The 20,413-nt window shown below is 39.2% G+C and overlaps 1 long non-coding RNA gene across 1 annotated transcript; it reads left to right on the top strand.

The window, feature by feature from the left end:
- Nucleotides 1-6,649: 6,649 nt before the first annotated feature.
- Nucleotides 6,650-18,528, top strand: LOC128085764 (uncharacterized). Its single transcript, XR_008209078.1, has 3 exons — nt 6,650-6,758; nt 6,876-7,053; nt 15,887-18,528. It is a non-coding gene; the product is annotated as an uncharacterized LOC128085764 (long non-coding RNA).
- The last annotated feature ends 1,885 nt before the right edge of the window (nt 18,529-20,413 follow it).

Below are 20,413 nucleotides of genomic sequence, written 5' to 3'. Positions count from 1 at the left end.
AGGAAGAAAACTGAGGGGGAAAAGCTGTGTAACTTGACTGTAGTTGCAGAATGAACTAATGTACAAAGTAGGATTCACATACAGAATTGCTTTTTTCTGGTGAAGGAGAACTAAATATAAGCCCAAGACACTGGAGAACCTGCCAGTTTGTGCTCCGAGAGCAGCCTTATGTTTATGGCCAGAAATCTGAGCAGTGGCCCTCAAAGTATTTCAGTTTGCTTTCTGGAAGGGAGCTGCTGTCTTTGGGCTGCATGGGGTCCCTAAATGTCAGTGCTCTACTCCTGAGTCAACACAACGCTTCTCTGAGCAAGGTGTCGGTGCACAGGCATCCCTCCTGCAGACACTGAGCCCAAGCCAGGGATGGACTGAGACCAAAAATGAACTACATGCCCTAATAAGGGAGCCCCAAAACAGCGGGCATTTGTTCTGTCAGAGAGGTATGATTGGCTCACTTTGATCTTCAAAGGAAAAAGATTTTAAAAACTCACTTCAGCTTTCATCTGTTCCTTACTGGGGACGAAATGGGGCAGTCGGTGGTTTCCATGAGCCCAAGACCAGCAGCAAAATCTCTGGGTTTGAAATTCCAACATCCCATTCCCCGTCTCTCCTGGCTAACCTTCCCATGCACCCTGTGAGTTCCACACTTGTAAACTGTTTCTTTCATTTCCAGGTGTCCTTCTGATCCTCTCCAATGCATGGGATATTTTTTCTGCTTATTTTTTCTTTCCATGAAACCAGAAACTAAAATCTCAATGTGAACCTAGTATTAACCATCCTAAACCTTGTTTTAGGCCAGAAGAACGGCCACATGAATTACAAAGCTGATTTTCTACAGCACCTCATTAAAATCCTGGACAACTGAATGCAGATGCTCACATGACCAGAACTGCGGACATTTGCAACTCTCCACATTAATAAAATTCTGAAATACTTTATTGAAACACTGCAGCTCCACCCACTCCCAAAGATACCTCTGGGGTTTGCGAGCCTGAGGAAAGAAAGCATCAGGCAACAGAACTATTTCAGGGTCTGGCAGGCATCCCCTGATAACAAATAGTGGCTTTGATTCCTGTAGCTCTTTTGCTTCTTTTAAATGCAGAACCTTTGACTGCATACTTTCTTCCTGAGGCTAAGTGATGATTCATATTCATTACTGCACATCACCTTCTGCAGCAAGTATCTTCTCATGCTCTCTTCCTGAGAAAATAAAACGCAACCTTTGTTTTCTGGGGCAGGTCCTGTTTTTATGTAAATTGACTGAGTTGGGAAAAATACAAACGTTTTAGGCAAATACAGTCAGGGAGGGCTGGCTTAGTGTCTCACTGTTTGTCCCCAGGGCTAGAATGAATGGGGAACACCCAGTTTCACTTAGAGGTGGGACAACAGAGTAAATTCATGTGATCCTTAACTGTTTCTCTGCCAATTCACAAGGCCATTGCTTGGGTGTTGAGAGCACATCCATCTCTGATGGATCTACAGGGAATTGCTCTATACTTGTTATAGGGAGGGGTGTTGGATATACCGGGTCTATTACACAGTCTGAAGTAGTTCAGAAAGTTTACGTGATGAGAAATGACCTTGTGGTAGCATTTTTGAGTGAGAACTGGGAAAGTGTTCCCATACAAAAACATGTCCAAAATGTTTCTGGTTTCTGGGAAAGCCTTGTCCAATTCATCTTTATAAGGTAAGGAATTAGATAAATAGCTATAATTTACCCTTTCACTCACCCGTAAATGTGAAATGCAATTCCTTACCTCCTTGACCCTAAAAAGATACATCTGGGTTTAATGACTCTAATTCAGATGGTATTTTACCCACAGACTGTTGGTGACGGCAGCATTTCTTGCATAGCAGGGTAAGGGTTGGTTACCCTGGGAGAGCAAATCCTAACCCATACCTAGGAACAAGTCCAACACCAGTTTAGCTGTTCTCCAGCAATCTGCCTCAGTGTCCAAGTACTTGAGCATTGCTGATCGAATCTCCCACCAATGATGTGTTTTTTGGGATCACAGCTGTTACCCTAGGCTCACCAGCAGCACTGGCATATGAAGCTTTCAGGACAGAAAGAAGGATCCTGTTCTCTGCCAGTTTCAACAATGCTGTGTGATGTATTGGAAGCAGCAAATCATGTCCAGAAACCACCTAAGCTGGAAAAATAGCCAAACCTTTTGTGAGAGTGGTTCACACTTTCAGCTGAGCAAAGGCACTAATATTTCCACAGCACGTTATTTCTGACATGTAAAAATGTCTGGCTTGATAAAAATTCAGTAAAACCTGGCTTTATTACAGTTAGGATGAATTTCATAGATGATTTCAGTGGAGCTAGAATTTTACCTTGGGCATACAGAACTGGCTAATTAGCTATAAAAATTTACCTATTCAAACTTACTCCAAAACGCTCTTGTAGACAGGTTTATGAAACGAGATGTAAGGTCATATTGCCAGTTTGAGTTGAGTCATACAGTGAAAGCTCTTTCAAATTTAAGGCATGATACTTGGGAATAGGACGACAGCTCATACCATTCCACTCTTTAGTAGCACATAATAGAGCAAGTGCCACCTGTTACAAGAACTGTCAGCACTCTGTTCAGTGGAAGGGCGATTGAACAATCAAAAACACTTGTCTGATCCACTCAGGATTTATGCTGACGTGCTTCTGAGTTCATTTTATTTTTTTAACTTTAAGAAAGCATATAAACATGAACACATCTACCTAGATCAGTTATCTTTGCCTCTGAGATGGCAAATCTATTTTGCTTTTTTTGTATTTTTCCTTGCAAATGTTTTATTCTGTATCTACTTACTAAACTGCTTCCACCATAATATTTCCCTTAATCATCTCTTCCATACACCACATCACTGAGCTCCCCCGCTGCATGTACAGATGATGGGGTAGGGACTGCAGGTAATTCCTTCCCAAAAAAATGCCAGAGAAGGGCACCTCCTTCCAAACAATCCTGCTTATCTTCACAAGAAGCTGCCTTAACTTAAGGAGAGTATTTTTTCTCTTACTTACAAACAAATTTCCCCAAAGGCTTTCTGAATTGTGCCAGATGAAACCTATTTGTTAGGATACTCAGCACAATTACCATACAACACCTGTTTTGTTATGATATTTCCCTCACATACAATCAATTCACTGTAGTTGCTTAGACCCAAGGACTTGCTTCACTTCTTAAGTTTTGAGCCTGTTTAAATAGGCATTACAGCGAAGCAAACTGGAAATCACAGCATTTGATTGGGTTCCAGTGAGCAGCCCAGGAGTTTGTGCTGAAAACTGAGGAGACAGAAGAGGTGCATTTCTCCCCATCCCAAGCATGCTTGGAGAGAGGAGGATGGCTGAAATGCAAGGGGTAGAAGAGGCGGCTATTTAAGCCATGATCTTCCAAAGACTTTCAAGCAGGTGAACTTGTCGGGCTGACTAGAACTTCCCTGAGTCCTCAGTTTCCAGTCCAACTCTGAGCTACTTGCTGGAATCTGATCGGAAGGCCAGGCTATGTTTGTACCATCAAACCGCAGTGCTTTGGACAAATTCTAAGCCCTAGCTGCCTCTGTTTGTCCTCTCCAGAGAGGCCTCTTGCAGTTTTGCTCTGATGCATGCAAGCCAGCCCTTCAGGGGAGGAGTGGAGGTAGGGAAGGTGCTGGTGGGCAGCCCATGTCTTCCCTGCATGTACAGGCCCAGTGCCAGGAGGCCTTTGATGTGGGGATGTGATCAGTGCTTCCACCCTTTTGGGCACTTCTGAAGACAAGGAAGATATCTTAAAGGGAATTTTCCCTTGCAGTTTAGCCCATTGATCCTTGAGATGTGTGTGAGGGAGGCAGGACATGCATCCATCACTGTGTGTCCTCTGCCATGCATCTCTGTGAAGACCCTGCCTTCATCTTCTCCATAAAGTATCCCGTAGGTTCTGCCAGGCTGCAGTTATGTCCTCCCAGAGCTGCCTCTTCCCCATGCTGAATCTCCTCGCTGGGAAAATCACAGAATCACAGAACTGTAGGGGTTGGAAGGGACCTCCAGAGATCATCAAGTGCAATCTCCCTGCCAAAGCAAAGCTCCCTGGCCATCTCAGCAGACCCCTGCTGAACTTCCTCTAGCTTGTGCATTTCTTTTATTATGGACTCCAACACAGAACTACATGTGTCACTTGTGTTTTTTTTTTTTTCCGCTTCAGTTTGATTTATATTGTACAGATACATAAAATCTTCTGTTTGGTTGAATTTTTTTTAAGAATCAGAAAGTTTCAAAGTTACTTCCAGGATGATGACTTATTTTCCCAAAAGTTTACTGAATCACTCTGGGAAAACTCTATCAAAATGCTGGATTTCTGCATGCAGTTGTTTTTCAATTACCAAAAAAAAAACAAAAACAAAAAAAAGCTTACATGTAAAGATGTGTCAGTGCAAAAGCTGATGAAGCTGAAGAAGTTGTTATATTAAGGTTGAGTTCTCTGAGGGGATGGATTCTTATATCATAGAATCTGGAATGTCAATGACAGACTGCAGCTGACAAGCTGATCCTGAATAAAATCTGGCAACTCAGAAAGTATAAATGGATTCAAAAAACAATTAGAAAAAAAAATCATGAAGAAAAAGCCATGAAGAATAATTCCATTAAAAATGATGTGTGTATAGCCTTCTGCTTAGGATGTCCTTATAGTATGGATTGCTGAATATTGTACTGAATAAAAATATGCTTGTCCTTATATGATACTGTTCCCCAAACATTTGGTGCTGGACTCCAGCTAGCAAGGCTGGGCAGGACTATGTGGATCAATCCTTGGTCTGGCAGAGACTTGTCACTGAGTTCTCACTTCCTCATAACATGCAAGCCATCATCAGTCACACAGCTCTTACCTACATAGCAGAGGCTACTGTACTTCCCTGATTTTCAAAGGAAGTCATGTATAGCTTTATTTACATACATCTTGTAAAATATAGTCTGTGGGACGTAAAGTATGGCTGTGCTCAATTTCTGTAAAAATATCAATTTAAGACATCCCAACTGACATCAGTCACTAAGAAAAATGCATTTAAATGTCTATGCTCTAACTTGCTTTTGTACAAGAAATCACATGCTACTGATGCACATCTTGTTTTGAACTGCAGACTTCAGACTTTTTCCTCCCTGCAAGGCATACTGAGCTACCACTGCTGAGCAGTGTGGAGGTTTTAGCAGGCACAGTTCGCAAAGAACCCCCTGGAAATCTCATCAGTGTGTCAAGACTGATGTTATTGATGTATATGGGGAGACTTCTCATTCCATCCCCTGCTGCTCCTTTAGAAACCCAGAGGATTGTTAACATGGTTAGAGAGAGTTCATGAACTCTGCTCTGTATGAATGCAAAGTATCTGGAACATTGATATGGAAGTGGAGACTCTCTTGCCTTTGTTTCTATTCATGTTCCCTTACATAATATTTTAATGATTAAGAACCAGATTTAGCCCTCTGATATGCCTGCTGACCCCTCTGAAGTCACCGGCTGTTACCAAACACAGAATTGAATCCTGAGTCTTGTAAAAATGAGGTGATAAAAATCCCAGCTCTCTTAACTTTGTAGAACTTTGAAAGAAAACTACCCCTTTTAGCTTCTGTCATGTATTATTATTCTACGAAAAAGAGGAAAAGGAGCTTAAAATACACAATACAACCCCATGGATCTGGCTTTCATAATGGAGGCATAAGCATAGGGTAAGTTCCTTATTAGTTTTTCCACTGGCAAGTGAAGGTGGAGGAAAACTGTATGAAGGTTCTCTTTCAGCATCCTCAAGGACACAGAAGCTTCTTTTAACAGCCAAAGGTTCAACAGCAGGAGCTGATCTGTGCCTTCAGGAAGTATGCTGTAACATCAGAAATTCTCCAAAATGTCAAATTTCTCATTGAGCCACTGGTGCAGTGTGAATCACTGAGGTGATCACGAGGTATGACACAAAGCAGGGAGATGCAACAGTCTAAGTATCACTTGAGATAAACCAGACTTTTTACTGGACTAGATCTGATCTCCAGCCTGCTATTGGCTGCATCTGCTGCCTCCTCTACCTCTCTGGAGAGGTTCTACAGATCTTGGTAGGTTGGACCCAACTCTTCCCCTGCAGCATGCTCCCACCTCTCCAGTTTGGCCTCCATACTGGCTGGGAACTCCTGACAGGGAGACAGGTCGATGGTGTTACCATGCAGACACTTCCCCAGCTGCCCGTATACAGGTCACTGCTGGAATTCCCCTTCCTCCTTTTTTAAACTTAACTTTCTCTTTTTGACAGCATGGACTCTTTTATAGTCAGTGGGCCAAATTCTGAGGAGTATAAAATGGATTTAGCTTGCACAAAAAAGGGCATCTTGCACCATGCTCTGAATTTGAATTTCCTGGTATACTAAAGTTAAAGGGTTAGTTACAAAGTGTATGATAGCTGCTAAATAACTTTAAATGCAGTTATAAATAATAAAATGTTTACAGCTAGCACGTAATTAAGAGAACTATTTGATATGGCTCCAGGTTGGTAGGTCACTTAGGGAGAGTGCATACATACAGTGGCAGTGTTGGGAACTGTTGAGTCACGGCCTGACCCACTGATTGACCACCTGAAGCAAGCACTGAGTCAGCCATGGAGCACAGGTGAAGGCGATTCAGCTGTGTGACCTCAAGGGTGGAGTCTGGCTGCACCTCTCCTGGACCCCATTTAAGGGCTGACTGCCATGAGGGGAGGGTCTCTTTCTGGTCATCCCTTCTCTGTGGAGTTTTCTACTGTAAGCTTGGATATGGGTGAGCCTTTCATTTGTTTTTGATTGTCTCCTTCTAATAATCTTTCTAAGTGTTGTACCTATAAGGTACCATTCTAACCGCACCGCTCTTCTGACTGTATGTTTGTTAACTGTACAGGCAGCAATGTAGTTTTCATCAAGTGTTTGTTCTGAACAATAGCTGGAAGCACATGGAATAACTTTTAGAAGACAATGAGATGGGGCTCAGACATGGGGAAAACAAGTGTCTTAGGCTGTTCTCAGCTTCCTAATGGTAATCACTTCTGGCAATTAAGAGAAAACTCTGCAAAGGCAAGGTAGGCATTTCTATATCATCTCTACTTCTTGAACAGTAATAAGTACATGCCTCTGAGCCCCTCTATTGATCCTTACGTCACATTCTTTGTGTGGCTGGACTCTCCTGGTCCATGCTGGCACACTGGCCAGAAGAGAGCTGCAGGCAGCTTTCATTTAGTGCACAACTGAATAAATCCAGTGGGCCATCTCTAACTTACCTTCTCATTCCGCAGGCTTGCTTCGTGTACTTAAGTATGGAGGAATTATGTTAAAAGATTCTGTTTGAGACTGAGATCACATGCAGTGATTTCAGATGTGATGGCTGATGAAAATGTTAGATGATGTGACACGATACATTCTCTCTGTAGTAAGAGAAAAAGAGAAATCTATAGATAACTTTAGACACAGTAATTTGTTCAAACTAGATGCTAAAATAGCAACAGGTCTACCACCACCATCACCACCAAAGCTCCAAGCCCATGACTCACTTTGTAATTGAAGCCTGGCTAAAAATACAGTCTTTCTTCACCTGCAAAGCCTGTAGCCAGATGGATGCTGAGCAATATGCTTGCCATTTTTGATTAGTCCTGCCTTCAGATAAGTCATAACACTTTTCTATTTTTATTCTTGTTTTAGTAGACATTTACTTTAGCGACAAAATCTCTTGCAGTGTAAACTTACCTGTCTCCAACAGAAATAAAACACATTTCAGTCAGCTATGTTTTGCCACTAGACATAACATTGCTCTGCTTATACTATCAGTGGTCTTGTCATTTTTTTCCTGGAGTGTTGTATGATACTTTGCTTCTGGGTCCTGCTATAACAAGTAAGGTCAGGAATTTTCTTCTCAGTGAAGCCTTCATTGCTGATGGCTGTATTGACATGGAGATGATGGCTAAGGTTAATGTGTATTAAAGGCACAGCGAACTGCTGAGATTGGTGATAATCATTCCTGAAATGTTTAATGTAATCTCATTTTTTTCATTGTCTTGTCAAGAAAGCACGTTTTGTTGGAATTATTGTAATTTCAAGACTTCAGGACTTAACTTAGCTTTTAGGCACGAGAGTACACATGCTGACTCTTGAAGTTCTTTGTTGTGTCCAGATTCTCTTAACTTGGCAGAATAAGTAGAAAAGGCATCACAGTCATGTTAATGGCTGATCATTGCTACCCTCCATTATGATTAACTTAAAGAATGTGAGACATTCTCTTATGTGACTGCAGTGTCCCTGGCTGAGGTGTAGTTTTGGGTGTGGATTAGTTCTTTGAAGTAACATAGTTGGTCTCTATGTGTTCTCCCTATGTCTCAGATAGGGAGCAGGTGGTACATTTGCTCCTTCAGTTGGAATATAAATAACTATTTCTGTTTTTGATTCACAAACAAGAATAGATCCCAGGTTATTCATCAGTTGTTCTAGAGCAATTCTTAAATGCAATGTTGTGTTCACCCACTTCATCCTTCTTTCTGTTTGGATGAGAATCATCCTTTCAATACATTTGAGGTAAGACCTCCAGAAAACCTTTCTTTTACTAGATTCTAGACGTTCTATGATCAGCAAATAAAGGAGGAAAGAAAAACTCTAGTTTTATCACTGAAACCACAATTATTATATTGCAAAATTAAATTGGATAAATAAAAAGTCCAATGGCTTGGAACTTTGAAACATAACTTTCACACTGTTTTTCAGTTCATTTTCTCGTAATTCTCAGAAGGTGGCTTCATTTTCTTGCCAAGAGCTATCTCTTAATGAAAGACACTTTCTTCAAAATAACATAGATCCCCTGAAACCTTTGTTTATTTGTAAACAAAACATCTGAGTATGCTTGCACATTATTATGGATGGCTGTCACTCGTTTCATTCCAGTGGAATTACTGGTGAAACTATGACTAATAAAATTGGTTGTGAACCAAAATTCAATAACGGCAAAGTTAATTACGTGTTTGCAAGAGTATAAACTTACAGTTTGATCAATATGTAAATTCTGACCTTCAATGGTCTTTTCAGCCTCCTTTTAAGCTTTTAGTCTTGCAAAGATTAACTTAACTGCCTAGAACTTCATTTCATGAAGTTTCCAGCATATGAGAATAAGAACTTTCCAATGGTAAGATTATATTTTTCAGAATTTTTAAAAATACAAATGTTATAGATGCTGTAAGCATTAATTCATCTGAGTAGAGGCATTAAACTAATATATACATATAAAAATATATAAAATATAAAAAATACATAATTACTCTAACGAGAACAGCTAATCAACATTATATATATACTTTTTGATTAACTATTCTGACATAGCATGGTTGTACTTGAGCTTTGTTTAATGAATAGTTGTAGAATCTAAGCATTTATTGAAGTTGTTTGTCTTGCAAGATCTGCCAAATATCCTTTGTGTCAGTGGTCCTCTTTCCCTGCCTGAACAACTCCTTTTTGTCTGGCTTTCCTGAAGTGGATGCAAGGACACCAGTACGCTGTGTTTTATACTGCCTCTCCCAGAGAACCTATTTCTCTTGCAGATCAAATAGGCCTATCACTCTCTACAGTTAATATTGCTGTGGGTTCCGATAAACTGGACACATCCTTTATTTGGGACGATTAAGAAAAAACATGTTTTTAAATACTGGTTTAGCTCTAATCTGACTTTAGCATGACCTGTTATTTGAACAATTTGCAGGATACTGACAGTTGCACCACAACAATTCACTGTACATTGTTTCTAAGACATCCATCATTTTAGGAAAATCAGTATGTTTGCTTGGTTAGTTTTGTGTGTTATATTTATGTATGTTCTCAGAGCCAATATGGAATTACAGTAACTGGAATAGAAAGTGAAGTAAGTCCTAGCTCAGACATGATTATATCCTACCATGTAATATGAGTCTCTGCTCTGTCTGGAGGAGCTGTGGTTACAAAGAAAACCACAAAACCAAAGCAATTGGATGCTTACTAGTGTGTTTAGATTGAATGGTTTCTGCAGAGGGATGTATGTTTCTCCTGTTCAGTACTAAGACGGATCTTAGGCACTGAAGAAGATTGCTTGATGGCCACAGAAAGGACTGCAGTATTTTATAACAACTGAACTTCATTCAGTACTGCCCAACAAATTCCCTAAGGAACATCACATCTCTGATTGGGAAATCTGAATTGTATGGCTTATCTAACTGCAGCTTTCTCTCTGAAGCCTCCCTCTGTGACTGAATGTCCCACTGTTTTGAGAATCATCAGCAAGTCTTATGTGTTCCTCTTCTGCTTTATGGTTAGCTTTGCTAAGTGCAAGAGGAGAGGAACTCCTAGATACTTTAGATGGCCATGGAAAAATAATTTATCTCCTGATCAAACCAACATTCTCTGATATTATCAGTTTATAGATACTATTACCTGGGAGCTTCTATATGCTTCATGCAACCCCTTCCTTGATTTCTGTCTTATTAGGACTGTGGAATGACTGAAGAGAACAATAATAAAAAAAAAAGCTGTAATTTACTTTAGTGTCAGTAGTCATTTCAGGCCTGACAAAAGTGGGAATAATGTACATGAACAGTGTTTTTAGTGTATGAAATTAGAATGTTATATCACGCGATCATTGAAGCTATTTTGTAATAGCATGAGATGCTCTTTAGGAGGAGGCCTGATCTTCCCCAGTCCTGAGCATCTCTTTTCCTCAGCATGAACAAGCTGGGAATCAGAGTACCCAACCACCTGCACAAAGACCTTGGTACCCTGTGGAGCTGTATTACTGCTTGTTGAGAGGGGGAACTATTACTGAAATACAAGATTCAGTGTAATTTGCATGATATTTGCTAAAGACAACTAAATAATATATAATGAATATATGTTACCCTTGTTGATGTGACTTAATTATAATGCTAAAACAGAAGTGGGTGGAAAGTGTCAGGCAATAAACAAGAAGCGAACCTAGCTAGAATTACTTGGTCATTGAAATCTAAAAGTCAGGAAGGTTTCGATCTTTGGGCTCACCTATAATTTGTGCACCATAAATGTGGACTGAAGTCGTTAGGGACTTTGTAATGACAGTGCTGTCTATAACAGTATCATCAAGCAAGACATTGGCATAAATCATTGGCACTTTGCAAAGTGTCACTTCTGTCAACCTCCCAGTGATGTGATCTTTAGTCTTTCAAATCTATAGACTGGCATTTGGATCAGCTAAGCACCTAACATCCTGTCTTGCATATTAAAGCTGCTTTAGCCAATATCTAAATGCTGAAGTAATGCCTGTTTAAAAATATTTTTAAATGATTTGCATAATATAATCCCACTACTTTAAAGCTTCCCTTTGGGGCATAACAGTACAATCTGTCCTCCTCTGATGAATTCAAAACAACCTTAATCAATAATAATAACAAAAAAAGCTATTAATTGAAGCAAGAAGCCCTGCAAAATAACTAGATGGATGCTAAGCAAAATCAAATACTCAAATAAGCACAATTTATATAACAGTTATAAACAAATTGTATGAAGATTATAAAGCTTTTCAATCTGAAATAATTTCAGATGATATACAGGCTTATTATGGTTTGGAATTGTGCTTATATGGATTGATATAAATAAAATATAAGAAATTTAACAAAGACTGAGAGTGGACAGCAAGCAAGGAAATGTCTTCCATCACTCCATTGAACCTCAACAGTAGAATTCAGTGATACTGCACTTCTCTGGACAACAGTGAAATCCAATCAGAAGTATAATGTCTTCCATGGTTGGGTTTTTAGAGCTGATGTATAGACAAACATGAAAAGCAAGCGGCACTGGCTATATTTCTGGTGCTTGACAACTGTAAGTATGATTGATAAATTGTCAGAAGATCCCTGTTGTGGTCTTCTTTCGTAGCTGTTGAATCAAGAACAATTAATTGACAAGTACAGATGCTGTCAGGATGTCTGCTTGGAGCTACCAAGAAGCGTGTGCAGAAGTTGGAGGTGTTCTTTCGACTGCTCTGAGAAGCATATTCACTTCATTCTACTTTTCTTCTTCCTCAAGCTATTACAGCTTGAGGTTGAATCTTTTTATGAAGTTTTGGAAGGATTGTCTATCGAATTATGAATATTTTTGTTGAGGGCACTTCAAGAACCCGTTTTGCAGTCTGTGCTAAAAATGTTGCAATGAATGCACAAAGCCATCTTTGCTATGACTACAAATATATGTAGCTCAATGAAAGTCCTAAATTTTATAATCCTCTGGACTAACCCTAGTCAAGAAGTGTTGCGTCTCTTAAACTATAGGTCTTTGAAACAGGTTAGATTAGAAGAGTAGATTTTATTTTCTTGCCCACTTGCATCTGGAGTTTTCTGGAATACTTCTAAAATGCCTATAATATGTTGCAAAAACACAGTATTGTTTTCAGTAAAGTGTCTTCTCCTTTGCTGGAAAAATTGGAGAGGTTGAATGGAGGCCAATGAAACATAGCAATTTAATTAACGCTAAACATCTTTGGACTCGTCTTAATATTAAGAAAGACATATGGCCTATTTGGAAAGATATGTTATAGCTGTTCAGACTTCACAAAGACCTTACAGAATTCTGGTGCAAGTAGCTGTACAGGCTCATTTGTCAGAAAATAAACAAACCTAGAATTGTTATTTGGAGTGCTATGATGCACATAAGGTTTGCGATGGACTGAAGCCCTGTTCTTATATGTTATCTAGCATATATATTATATATAATATTTATAAACAAAAATAATGTTATGCTAATATAAATATATAATGTAAATATATATTATATAGCATCACATTATTTTGGTTCATAAATACATTACAGCAAAAGTGGACAGTAGAAAAATAGCAGCACTCATGTAAAAACTTTGTAACAGTGGGAATCGCAGATGAATGACTTTGCAGACTGATTCTACTGTGGTTTTGATCACATAAGGTAATAAATGAGTGACTTAGCCAGGTTGTATTGATAAACTTGAAGCAAAATGGATGCAAGTGGACATGTTATAAACAAGTGTGCTCAGAATTTAAAGATTTATGCCTGTTTTTGGCATAAAAGTGGACATATTTTTGCAGATATGTTGAAATCTTCAGTGTGTAATTTGGAAAACCATTTTTACAGGCTAGAACAAAAGTCTACATTAAATGCCTTTAATGATCAAAAGTGCAAGTGAAATGTGATTTCTTATTTAAAATACTAGGAGATATTTTAGAATTAACTTGAAATATATTAAGAGCTTCATTCATCATCCACCTGAAACTCAGAGAAACCCCTGTCCCACCTTTGCTATTTAAAGCTAACGAATTCATAGTGCATCTCCTAGGTTTTCTACTGTTTAAGCTATGCGATGGTGCAGTCATAACTTCTAAAAAGATTAGAAAGAAAGACTGAACTAATATTTGCATTTCTGCTTACCTAATCTTATTTGTCTAAGCTCAAAAAATATTTATTTCTGTTTATATGATCTTTTTCTACTGTGAATTATGTTAAGTGATGAGAGAATGTGTGTACTTAAAGGGATAAAGAAAAAGAACTACATGGACAGTTTCTATCAAATGTCTTGCTAGCAATCAGAATGAAAAGAAGAAACTATCAGCACTGAAATTAATGGTTGTCCTTTAATGGCATTAGGACTGTCTTCTCTACCATGCCAGCCACAGTAAGAAAAACAATTGCACAAGTCAAACTAGATTCAAGGGTATTCTAGCAAATAAAGGAAATACAGTAGTGTAACCCAATTTCCGGTACCATTGTAGCTAAATGTTATCTAAACAGTCAGCAGCAAAAGGGGAACTCATTAGGTTTCATGTTTAAAATTTCATTACGATGAATAAATTCACTGCATCCAAAGCAGGGGCAGAAAAGTGGTCTCAGCAGGAAAAAAAAAAAGTCTCCCTTGATACTCCATTTCTTCCTTACAGCAGGCTCAGCATTCAAGGAGCTGAATAATTTCACCTAGAGCTGAGGTCATTGAGCTAAATTTTCTGCCCTTGTACAAAGTCATTGTAGGGTAATTCTGATGAAGCCAGTTAACTTGGGCCAGTTGGGAAAAAAAAAACAAAACAAAAAAACAACAAACAAACAGTTGAAATGAGAATGGATCTGTCACAAGAACAGGTGAAAATGCTCAGCAACACACTACATATACCATATATTTTGTAGTATGGATTTTTCACAGAATATCAGGTGGGGCAATAAGATTAAGGGAAACCCATCTTCCCTTCTGATTTAAATACTACCTAGCAAATTCTCTCTTTTAGCAGAGAATATTGTTTTTCCTTCATATATAAGCAGCAACAGATCAAATCAAATCTAGCACTTCAAGTGTGCTATGATCTATACAGCGGAGTAGAATAGGAGATCCATACCTAATGACAGTTGCTCTGTGTCTAGATAAAATACCCTTAACATCAATTCTGTGCAGGGGGCTGCTAAGTGGCAGGATAGTCTTATATCACCATGGGCTTAAATTTCATCGGGCAACTCTGAATCTCTGTAATGCTCAGATGTTCAAGTCCTCTCCATAATATCCCATCTGTCTGCAGACAGTTTCAGTCATGAATTGGACATACCTGAGAAAAAGGCTGCTTTCTCTTACTCAAAAACCCTGAATATATTTGTTGTTCTTTCTCCAGTTTGCTTCTCCTCACTTTTGTTACCTATGCTAAGAATACAATGAGATTTCCTGCATTTCCATTTCTTCTTTCCAAGCACTGCTGATGGTATTTCCATATTCTCTGCTCTTCTGACTTGCTCGATTCCTTTCTGCTCCCTTCTGCAAGAGTTTGGAGAAGCAGCAGCAAACTGTTTCCAACACTAGTTTGTCTGGTCTGGAAGAAGACAATATTAATTCATAACTTCCCCAAGTTGTAGGCATAACATCTAGACTGAGGGTAGGGTAGCTGTAGGGGTTTATTGCATAACTGTAGGTAATAAATGCTAAGAGGTCAGGCATTAAAGTGGCTAATTTAACATGTGATTGTGCTGCTTTTGTCTTCTGGGAGTTTCACAGGGGACCAGGCATTGAGTTCTTACTGATTTTCAGGAAATTGGTCTGACTTTCGCAGGACCTTTGAAAATATTTGTTATTATTTAGGCAAGTCTTAAAATTTTACCAGCTCCAATTCAAGGATTTATTGATTTACTTATGATTTACCTGAGAGACTGATGACCTGGGATACAGCACACATGAACTAGTCAGTCACAGTTAAGTGCTGGGACATCAATGGAAGATAGCTGTAGCAAAATAGAGGAATAGAAGAGCTAAGAAGATGCTATCACCATCAAAATATTTCTTCTCACTAAGTTTCGTAAGGATCTCTCACCTGACATGAATTTTGTAACTAGTATTATTTGTGGTGCTCTCTGTTTCAGTCCCTCTGTAGAATTCACCAGCATAGCAAAAAATGATTCCAGCCTGAATGTCACTACTTGTTTACGCCTTTTTGCGCAACAACACTGCGTAGTCTGCACTGGTTGTGCTTTCAAGGTGGTACTGCTATTAATTGACCAGCCCAACTTGTCAGTGGTAAACTGAGTTTCAAACTGCAGTGGTGACGTTCTCAGGGTTGACACTTCTGATGATGAAGTAAATGCCTTTCATCTGCTCATTGTCAGCAGAATAATGCAAAAGAGTGATTTAAAACTGCGCTAATATAGTTTAGAATTATAAGCTCACAATTCTGACCCTTGCTTTTTTAAAAATGCCAAGTGTGCATGTGTTTCTTTTAGTCTTCAGAATTTTTTTGCAGGAAATGTTTTTCTACCTTTGCTTCAAGTATTAGTTACCCTCACATCTGGTATCTGGGAAAGGAGCTCAAATATTTGCATCTTCAATAACTTATCAGAAAACGTGTAAAAATACTCAAAGGCAACATGCTCCACTGTTACTTGTAGACTTACGATGACAGTGTGTATCAAACACTCAACACATATCTAGGCAGCAGCTAAAGTTCAGCTACTCAACTTTAACCTTCAAGAGGAGGTCAACAGGAAAAGGGAAGTGTGTTACAGCTCACGCTGATGTTAAGTGAGATCCTTCAATAGGGCTTGAACTCCTACTCAAGATATCAGCAACCGGTCCAAGTGCCTTGGAGTGCAAATCGAGCTTGTTACAGAGCATTGGAGGAGTCATAAAAGTTCTACATCAAAGATGCAGATACCACGTGAGTTTTATCCAAGAGATATTTCACCACCTATCCGACACCAGCTTCCAATCTGAGACAATGGCAAGGAGTACTTTGAGCTATGTCTCATTATGGGGCATGCAGAATGCTATTGATTAGTCTTCCTCTGGCTTCACAAATGCTTTATCATTCCTTGTTCCATTAAATCAACACTAGAAATGTGAGATTTTGAAACAAAAGCTCTGTGAAATGCTCTCAGAGATGAAAATCCTCTATTTTTATTGAGTGGTCTTTCATTTGGGATCTTTTCTATATTGATAAAAACAAAGGAACTTCACTTTGGAGCCTTACCAGACCAAATCACAAAATCTACAATTTTACTGGCTGTAAGATACCTTGAACTTTAGAGACTAATTTTAAACATTATTGATATGAAAGGCTTCATCTTCAAGTATGGAAAAAAAAAAAAAAAAAAATTCAAGGGCACATGAAAGAGAATGGTATGGATAACAAAAATCCCCTAGTATTTGTTGGTCATTGCTTAAAGTTCAAAGCATGTGAAAGGGACCAACCAGCAAAGGACCACGGGGGTGACATTTTATTCATCTCTAAATGAGAGGGAAGAATGTACCAAGGAAGTGAAGAAATCCAGATAAATTGAGGGGAAATGGAGCAATAAAATTCAAAATAATGATAATTTGCATAAACTCAAGTGTTATACAGTTGGTGGGAAAGAGAAGCTAAAACCACACAACAAAAGGCACAGGGAGGATACAAAAGGAGCATGGGACAATGGTTTTCATGGCATTGGCCAAATAGACTTTAACTTCTAAAACAAGACCAATGAAGAAAAGTCCTATGGAGACACCAGTCACCAGTTTGGATATCTTTGTATTGTTCCTACGATAAAGGGTAGAGAAGGGGTATGTAGCTCAAATCTGTTTTCTCTCTTAACTTCTGGGAGGTTTTAAGATACTACCCTGCAGAAATGCAGACGAATAGAAGAGCAGCACAATTCATACGGAAAGAACTGTACCTTCATTCTTGTTTTTTTTCAACTGTTATTTTTTCTTACATATTCTCTTTGCATTGTTTTTTGCTGAGATGAATTTACTCATCAAGCCATGCTGACCACCCTGTAATGAAAGCTGTACTGCCATCACCTAGCAGTCTGAGCTGAACAAGCCGTGCAACAGCGATTCTGACCCTATGACAAATTTGTTCTCACTCAAGGATGGTGTTGCATACGGCGCTGTTGTTTCCTGGTGAATCTGCATGCTCTGCTCCCTCTGCAGTATTCATTAACACAAGTCACTTGTACAGTAAATATTTATTTAACTTTAAGATTTATATAGTGTCTTTCTCTATAGCATCTAGGTGGTGTTTGCAGAAATTAAAAACATAAGTTATATGAAGCTTTCAATAATGTTTTGCATTAAACCGCTACTGTTGTCAGAAATAAATCAGCCATATTGTCATGAAATGAAATAAACCTAACAAAACCCAAACAAGCAAAAGTACAAAATCAATCAACCAAAAGCTAACCATATAAATGTGGCTTGCATAAATACAAGCAAGAGAGATTGGCTATCAGCTGCATCTCTGAAATACCTAGACATGAATAAAAGCAGGCATCATTAATCTGCATTGATTGCTCTTGTTTGCCATGTAGGGCTTCCTATCTGACCCAAACACTAGCTGGAAGCCATATTGCTAGCATTATTTGTAGGGAAATGTGTCTATGCAGCCGAGCCAAAGTAAGAGGTGAGCAATCACGATAGCTTTGAGGTTTAGGAATGTGAGAGATGAGTATTTTTCTCCAGCAGCAAAGACAGCTCAAGGGGCTCCAGCCCTTGCCTCAACCTCCTTGTTCATTTCCTCCTTTGTCTCTCTGTTCATCACTCCATCAGCTGCAAAAGAGCAACTGTTAGTGCTGCTTTGCTATGTGCCTAATTGTGAGTTGTTCTAGATTGAATTCTTCCAAAAGCACTGTTAACAAATAAAATCAGAAAGAACAAGTCATTGCACTGACAAGGGTTTGGACGCAACCTCACAAATAGCTAAAACAGTGCTGTTGAGAGACCACTGACCTCTGGGAAAGCTCTTCAGCCAGAGAGAAAGTCTGTGTCACCACACACTCAGTTAGGAATATTGCTCATCTCTGGGGATGGGCTTTTCTTGAGACTTTTTGGGTGCTTGGAAAAATGCTTCCGAGGTCCCCAAAAGCCTGGAGCTGACTCTGTTCACTACAGCTGTTCATCCATAGAGCTGCTAGAGCTGCCTATGTAGTGCTATTTTAATCACTGTGCTCAACCCTTTCTGTGTCGGGCTGCAATGCTCAATACACTGTATGGCAGAACACATAGCCGACTAACTTGATATATCCAAGCTGCAATGAGCAATTGGTTTGCTTTTTTCATGCATTGTTTCTAAGGGTTTTCTTTATCAATGGTTATCTCCCTTAGTAAAATCTAGAAGAAGGAGCCTGAATCTGCCACAGTGCTTCAAGCTGAGCTGCTCCTTTTGAAAGGCAGCCAGTTCATGAGGTGCCTACACGAAAAGCCACATACTCCAAAATGCTGGCCAGTCTTAGATCACTTTCTGTTCCAAGATCTATGCTCCCTTTTTACCATTTCACCACCTGATTACCTAAGTTCTGAAGTGTGCTGGGTTAAGTTTGGTTTTCATTTGCACCCTGTCACAGAAATAATGTTACCCAGCTGCAGAAGGGAGCAGAAATGAATCCAGCGTGGTTTTTCTTGCCTATCAGTCCTGCAGCCATGCTTCTCTCTGCTAGCATTAAGTGAGATTTATTTTTCCCTTTGTGAAGAATCAGCAGTTTGACTTATGATGTTACTTAGCATAAAGGTGCTGGTGCCAGGACCATCTCTTATTATAGCGATTTGGTAACAGATGCAGATATAGATAATATACCTTAGAACAGCATTTTCCCATATTTCTCCTTCTAGTACCATATTGTGCTTTTAAAAGCATCCTTTACAGCTCCTTGCTAAAGAAACCCATCTGCATCATTTGCCCCTTTAAAGAGCATCTCTGGTAGAATAGATTTCACAGGCAGCGTAGTGAGAGTTTCATAGGAAATTGGATTTTTTTTCCACACTTTGTTGTACAAAAGGTTAAAATATATTTCTGTTTGATCGTGCACACCTCAAAGATGTCCCCTGCAGGCTCTGTCTGTTGACAGTTAACATGGGTTTAAAGAATGCTCTCTAGGCCATTTTGCAGTGAGAAAGTACTAAGTCTTACATGGAAATGCAAACAAAACCTTTAAAGCTTTTGATCTTCTTGGGGACTTGATGAAATCTCGTGAGCAAATTGAAGGATTACATGCAACAGCAAATATGTACAAGTATAACAAATTAACTGTAAATGATATAACTAATCTAAAATGGAAGTATAAGATATTGGTGTCTCATGGCAACATTTGAACTTTGCTTCGCTAAAACTCAAGCATATTTTAAAAGAAATGGTAAATGACTATTGACTACAAATATTCATTCAAATGCAAAAGAGAATTGCTCTGGGGTTTCTTTTCCTTTAATCTCCTCCTGATTTGATCTAAGCACATCCTTCTAACCTTAATGCAGCGGGGCAGGAGGGACAAGCTGTGAAATTCATACTGCTAATCCCCTGAGGACTTTCTAATCAGACAACAGCCACTGGAGAGACAGTTTCCTAAAGGTCTTTTGTTTCTCCTCATGTAAAGAACACAGAGAGCAGGTATGCTGCTGCGCATGGTACACTGGGACTTTGGCATGGTAAAACAGGAAGGCTTTGAAAGGCAGTGGGATTTCCATATCTTCTTGTACTAATTGTCATTCAAAAAAGTGACCTATAAATTTCCCCCTGCTTTGAGCAGGGCTGGTGTGATGACCTGGTCAACCCAGGTTCAAGTGTCATTGATTGGATGATGATGGACAAGGAAGAGTCCTTTGCCAGACATGAATCTACTTGACATTTCACTCATCAAGCACCTCGGGTTTATTTTCAAAATCAGACTTTTCTCTTGCTTTGCTTACAGTTCAGCAACAGTGGCATGCACAGGCACATCATCACGTTTGCATCTGGTCACAGCTCTGGGCAGCAGGGGTAAAGGAAGAAAAGGCAATGGATAATTTTCACTGCACCTAACTTTTAAATGAATGGGGTGAGCAGCAGCCAGGACTGAAGCACTGAGAAACTCACATCATTAAGGACTTCAAAAGAGGACGACTGCAAAGCTTCTCCTGCAGCACCATCAACTAATTTGTCATTCCTGTGGGAATGCTTCTGTTTG

The sequence above is a fragment of the Tympanuchus pallidicinctus genome, unplaced genomic scaffold, assembly GCF_026119805.1.
Source record: "Tympanuchus pallidicinctus isolate F22 unplaced genomic scaffold, pur_lepc_1.0 scaffold3, whole genome shotgun sequence".
In the NCBI taxonomy this organism is placed as follows: Eukaryota; Metazoa; Chordata; class Aves; order Galliformes; family Phasianidae; genus Tympanuchus; species Tympanuchus pallidicinctus.
The sequence above is the reverse complement of the archived record's forward strand: the minus strand, read 5'-3'. Positions and strand labels throughout refer to the sequence as shown.